At 47.2% G+C, this 6209-nt stretch overlaps 1 protein-coding gene across 5 annotated transcripts in view; it reads right to left on the reverse strand.

Annotated features, from left to right (window-relative positions):
* Positions 1-6209, reverse strand: part of ZNF577 (zinc finger protein 577) — a 109032-nt gene that overhangs the window by 14558 nt on the left and 88265 nt on the right. The window lies entirely within an intron of this gene.

Here is a 6209-nt window from a genome sequence, read left to right on the forward strand (position 1 = left end):
CCAAAGGTAGAAACAACCCAGATGTCCATCAGCAGATGAATGGATAAACAAAGTGTGGTCCATCCATCCAATGGAACGTTATTCAGCCATAAGAAAGAATGAGGCACTGACATATGCTGCAGTTTGGATGAACCTTGAAAACAGTAGGCTAAACACAAGAGGGCTGGATGTGGTGACTCACGCTGTAATCCCAGCGCTCTGGGAAGCTGAGGTAGGACGATCACTTGAGCCCAGCAGTTCGTGATCAGCCTGAGCCACATGTAACATCCTCATCTCTACACACACACACACACACACACACACACACACACACACATTGGCTGGGCGCAGTGGCTCACACCTGTAATCCCAGCACTTTGCGAGGCTGAGGTGGGTGAATCACAAGGTCAGGAGATCAAGGCCATCCTGGCCAACATGGTGAAACCCCGTCTCTACTAAAAATACAAAAAATTAGCTGGGCATGGTGATGTGTGCCTGTAATCCCAGCTACTCAGGAGGCTGAGGCAGGAGAATTGCTTGAACCTGGGAGGCGGAGGTTGCAGTGAGCCGAGATCGTACACTTCAGCCTGGTGACAGAGCGAGACTCCATCTCAAAAAAAAAAAAATTAAAATCAACTGGATGTGATGGCACACACCTGTAGTCCTAGTTACTCACACCTGTAATCCTAGCTATCACACCTTGACCTCAGGTGATCCTAGCCACACACACCTGTAGTCCTAGCTACTGAGATGGGAGGATCACTTGAGCCCAGGAATTCAACGTTAATAGTGAGCTATGATTGAGCCACTGCACCCCAGCCTGGGCAACAGAGCAAGACCCTGTCTCTAAAATGAAACAATAAGGAAAGGGAAGGAAGGGGAGGATGGAAGAGAGAAAGGGAGAGAAGGGAGGGAAAGGAAGGAAGGCAGGGAAGGGAGGGAAGAGAGGGAAGGGAGGAAGGAAGGGAGGGAAAGGAGGGAAGGGAGGAAAGAAGGAAGGGAGGGAAAGGAGGGAAGGGAGGAAAGAAGGAAGGGAGGAAGGGAAGGAAAGGAAGGAAGGGAAAGATGGAAGAGAGAAAGGGAGAGAAGGAAGGGAAGGGAGGGAAGAGAGGAAGGAAGGGAGGGAAAGGAGGGAAGGGAGAAAGGGAGGAAGGGAGAAAGGGAGGAAGGGAGGGAAGGGAAGAAAGGAGGAAGGGAGGGAGGAAGGAAGGAAAAAAACATATATTGCATGATTGCAGGTGTATGAAATATCCTGAGTAGCCAAACTCCCAGAGACCAAATGCAGATTATTGGTTGCCAGGGACTGCGGAAAGTAGAAAGTGGGGAATTATTGCTTAACATGTATGCAGTTTTTAATTGGTGTGATAAAAAGTTCTGGAACTAGATAATGGTTATGGTCGCAACACATTATAGATGTGCTTAACGTCAATGAATTGCACATTTAAAATGGTTAACGTTTTTTGGTGTTTGAGATGCAGTCTGGTTCTGTCGCCCAGGCTGGAGTACAGTGGTGCAATCTCAGCTCACTGCAACCTCTGCCTCCCACGTTCAAGTGATTCTCCTGCCTCAGCCCCCTGAGTAGCTGAGATTACAGGCACTCACCGCCACACCCGGCTAATTTTTATATTTTTGTACAGACAGGGTTTCACCACGTTGGTCTCGAACTCCTTGACCTCAGGTGCTCTGCCCGCCTCTGCCTCCCTCGGCTGAGATTACAGGCATGAGCCACTGTGCCCGGCCTAAAATGGTTAACTTTTTGTTACGTGTATTTTACCATCAATTTAACAGAGAAAAACTAACAGTGTATGATATCAGAAAATCGGTGGGAGACAGCTTCACTGACCTACTGTCAGACAAATGTGGACCAAGGCTTTCTCTCACCCATGACTCTCCACATAAGAACCATAAGCTATGCAGCTTCTCCACTCCAAAGTCTGCTCCCTCTCTCTCATTAAGGTCATGAAATCTCCCTTTCTTCTATCATTGCGGGAGGCAAGCCATAATATTCGGTTAGTTTTTTTTTTTTGAGACGGAGTTTCGTTCTTGTTACCCAGGCTGGAGTGCAATGGCACGATCTCGGCTCACCGCAACCTCCGCCTCCTGGGTTCAGGCAATTCTCCTGCCTCAGCCTCCCAAGTAGCTGGGATTACAGGCGTGCACCACCATGCCCAGCTAATTTTTTGTATTTTTAGTAGAGACGGGGTTTCACCATGTTGACCAGGATGGTCTCAATCTCTTGACCTCATGATCCACCCGCCTCGGCCTCCCAAAGTGCTGGGATTACAGGCGTGAGCCACCGCGCCCGGCCAACTTTTACTTTCTTTATGGTACCCATTTTGCAGATGAGGAAAATGAGACTTAGAGCATTTCAGTTCATTGCTTAAAGTCACCCAACAGCCCAGGCTGTCAAATTCCAGCAAATGTCTCTTTCTGCCTCTGCCCTGCCATGCTACTGGTTCAGAAGTGCTGTCTAATATACTAGTCACTCACCACATGGTGGCTTTCAAGCACTTGAAATGTGGCCAGTCCAGTTGGAGATGGGCTGTAGGAGTAAAACACCCATCAGACTTCAATGACTTCGTATGAAAAAAAAATACCGTGAACCATCTCACTAGCAGTTTTTATACTGACTACATGTTAAAAGGATAATCATTTGGCTATTCAAGTTTAGGTTAGATGTTTTGTTAAAATGAAGTCACTTGTTTCTCTTCATCTTGTTAAAGTGCCTACTTGACTCTTTAAAACTACGTAGGCCGGGCTCGGTGGCTCAAGCCTGTAATCCCAGCACTTTGGGAGGCCGAGGCAGGTGGATCACGAGGTCAAGGGATCGAGACCATCCTGGTCAACATGGTGAAACCCCGTCTCTACTAAAAATACAAAAAAAAAAAATTAGCTGGGCATGGTGGTGCGTGCCTGTAGTCCCAGCTACTCAGGAGGCTGAGGCAGGAGAATTGCCTGAACCCAGGAGGCGGAGGTTGCGGTGAGCCGAGATCACGCCATTGCACTCCAGCCTGGGTAACAAGAGCGAAACTCCTTCTCAAAAAAAAAAAAAAAAAAAGAATAAAACTACGTATGCGGCTCACATTTCTACTGAACTGCGATACTCCACAATCTCAGAAACAGCTCAGAGATATCTCCCTCCCCACCACCCATCCAACCGCCGGAAGACCCTGAGGACTTCTTGTCCTCAACAATCTCTAAGGCAACCAGTTCGAAAGACTGTTGCAATGAATGAGGAAGATTCTAGAGAGGAAAGTGATGAGCCGGAACACACTAGAGAGGAAAGCCTGTGCAATTTTGTCCAGTTATGATTCAAGGGAGAATCCTGTGATTTACAATGAACGCAGACCGTGCTGGCTGCCGTCGATGAAGCACCTTATACTTGGCAATCATTGTACCACGTTCTCAACTTACTTGCCTCTGATCTCAACAAGCTCAGCATTGACTATACAGCATCATCGCTGTGTGACAGAAGAGGAAACTGGGACCTTGAGGAGAAGTGACCAGCCTATGTCTGCAAATTCATGACAGAGCAGGGCTGTTTTCCGCTGCTGGGTCCCATGCACCGCGCCGAACCAGTCTCTTTATTCGGAGACTCATCACTGCTCTGAAAGGTGATTCCTTCTGTTTTACACTCATTTCCCCATGACCCATCATAATCATTAGGGCTCTTTTGCTTTCTCCTGAAAGCTTCAAACCAAACAGGCTTTCCCGCCCCGACTCATGCCCTCAAGCTGATGCCCTTGCCTCCTGCTCCACCAGATTTGTCTGCAATCTGGTGGAGATTTGCATGGCAGATTCTCTGCCCTCACCTCAATGACCAGAAAACAAGTGTTCACATCCAAGAACTACCCTCTACTGATCTGCAAAATGTACTCCCTCATTTACTCAAGAACGTCCCTCCTTCACTTCTCCCCTCTCTCTCCTGCAGCAGCGTACTGTCTCTATATTCCATCATTCCCATCAGGACCCCAATAAAGGCTAGAGCCTATTTATTTATTTGAGATGGAGTCTCACTCTGTCACCCAGGCTGGAGTGCAGTGGCGCCATCTCAGCTCACTGCAACCTACACCTCATGGATTCAAGCAATTCTCCTGCCTCAGCCTCCCAAGTAGTTGGGATTATAGGGACCTGCCACCACCCCTGACTCATTTTTGTATTTTTAATAGAGGTGGAGGTTTCACCATGTTGGACAGGCTGGTCTCGAACTCTTGACCTCATGATCCACCCGCCTCGGCCTCCCAAAGTGCTGGGTGGCGTGAGCCACCGCACCCGGCCTCTCTCTCTCTTTCTTTCTTTCCTTTCTTTCTTTTTCTTTCTTTTCTTTATCTTTCTTTCTTTTTTCTTTCCTTCCTTCTTTCTTTCTATTTTCTTTCTTTCTTTCTTTCTTTCTGTTTCAGAGATGGCATCTTGCTGTGGTGTTGCCCAGGCACATCTCAAACTCCTGGGCTTAGTGATCCTCCTGCCTCAGCCTCCCCAAACACTGGGATGACAGGCGTGAGCCACTGTGCCCAGCTACGGCTGCTGTTTTTAATTCTAAGTCATTTATAATTTACAATTACACCTCACAATGGCTTAAACCAGGGGTGTCCAATCTTTTGCCTTCCCTGGGCCACACTGGAAGCAGAAGAACTGTCTTGAGCCACACATAAAAAACACTAACACTAACGATAGCTGATAAGCTAAAAAAAAAAAGCCCCCACATCTCATAATGTTTTAGGAAAGTTTATGAATTTGTGTTGGGCCGCATTCAAAGCCATCCTGGGCCATGAATAGGACAGCGTGGCTTAGAACAAAGACAAAATTTGTGGTTTACTCTACAAGAATTTTGCAAGAGGGTAATTAATACTAGGTTAGGTCACATCTGGAAATATCATCAAGAACTACATTTATTTTAATCTTTCCCCTTTATTACCCTTAATATGGTATCTTTTATTCCTGGGGATGGCCACCTCATGGCCCCAAGAAAGCTACTATAGCTTCTGACTTCACACTACGGCAGGGGTCCCCAACGCCCGGGGCCACAGAACAATACACAGACCAATACTGGTCAGTGGCCTGTTAGGAACTGGGCTTCACAGCAGGTGACTGGCAGGCAAACCAGAAAAGCTTCATCTGTATTCACAGTCACTCCCCGTTGCTGGCATTACTGCCTGAGCTCTGCCTCCTGTCAGATTGGTGGCCGCATTAGATTCTCATAGCAGCGTGAACGCTACTGTGAGGTGCGCATGTGAGGGATCTAGGTTGTGGACTCCTTATGAGAATCTAATGCCTGATGATCTGTCACTGTCTCCCATCACCCCCAGATGGAACCATCTAGTGGCAGGAAAACAAGGGCTCCCACTGACTCTATATAATGGTGAGTTGTATAATTTATTTAATTATATATTACAATGTGATAATAATAATAGAAATAAAGTCCACAAGAAATGTAATGTGCTTGAATCATCCTGAAACCATCCACCCCACTGCCCCAGAGTCCATGGAAAAATTGTTTTCCATGAAACTGGTCCTTGGGGCCAAAAGGTTGGGGACTGCTGCAATATAGCATCCCATGCCAAGAGGATGAGGATAAAATGGAGACTCACTGAAGATCTTCTTCTTTTTTTTTTTTTTTTTTTTTTCGAGATGGAGTTTCGCTCTGTCACCCAGGCTGGAGTGCTGTGGACCAATCTCGGCTCACCGCAACCTCAGCCTCCTGGGTTCAAGCGATTCTCCTGCCTCAGCCTCCCGGAGTAGCTGGGATTGCAGGCACATGCCACCACACCCAGCTAATTTTTTGTATTTTTAGTAGAGATGGGGTTTCACCATGTTAGCCACGATGGTCTTGATCTCATGATCCAGCCACCTCAGCCTCCCAAAATGCTGGGATTACAGGCGTGAGCCACCAGGCCTGGCCAAAGATCTTTAATCAGAAGTGTGATATGCCCATTTGTACTTTATAAATGTTTGTGTAATATTTTATATCCCCTCTCATCTGGAACCTGGCTAGGATTGGAACTACTCTGATCAAAGAATGTGGTAGAAATGACACCACATAGCTTTCAAGGCTAGGTCAAAAAATGCTATGAAGCACCTTCCGGTTCTCCTGAGATCCGTATTCTGAAAGAAGGCAGCCATTGTGCAGGGACTCTGATTCCCCTGAGGCCGCCATGCTGGAGAGGCTGCCTGTAGGCACTTGGTACAGTCCCTGCCTAGAACTGAAACCCAATTCTTATTCAGACTCAGAA

Source organism: Callithrix jacchus, chromosome 22, assembly GCF_049354715.1.
Source record: "Callithrix jacchus isolate 240 chromosome 22, calJac240_pri, whole genome shotgun sequence".
Classification (NCBI taxonomy): Eukaryota; Metazoa; Chordata; class Mammalia; order Primates; family Cebidae; genus Callithrix; species Callithrix jacchus.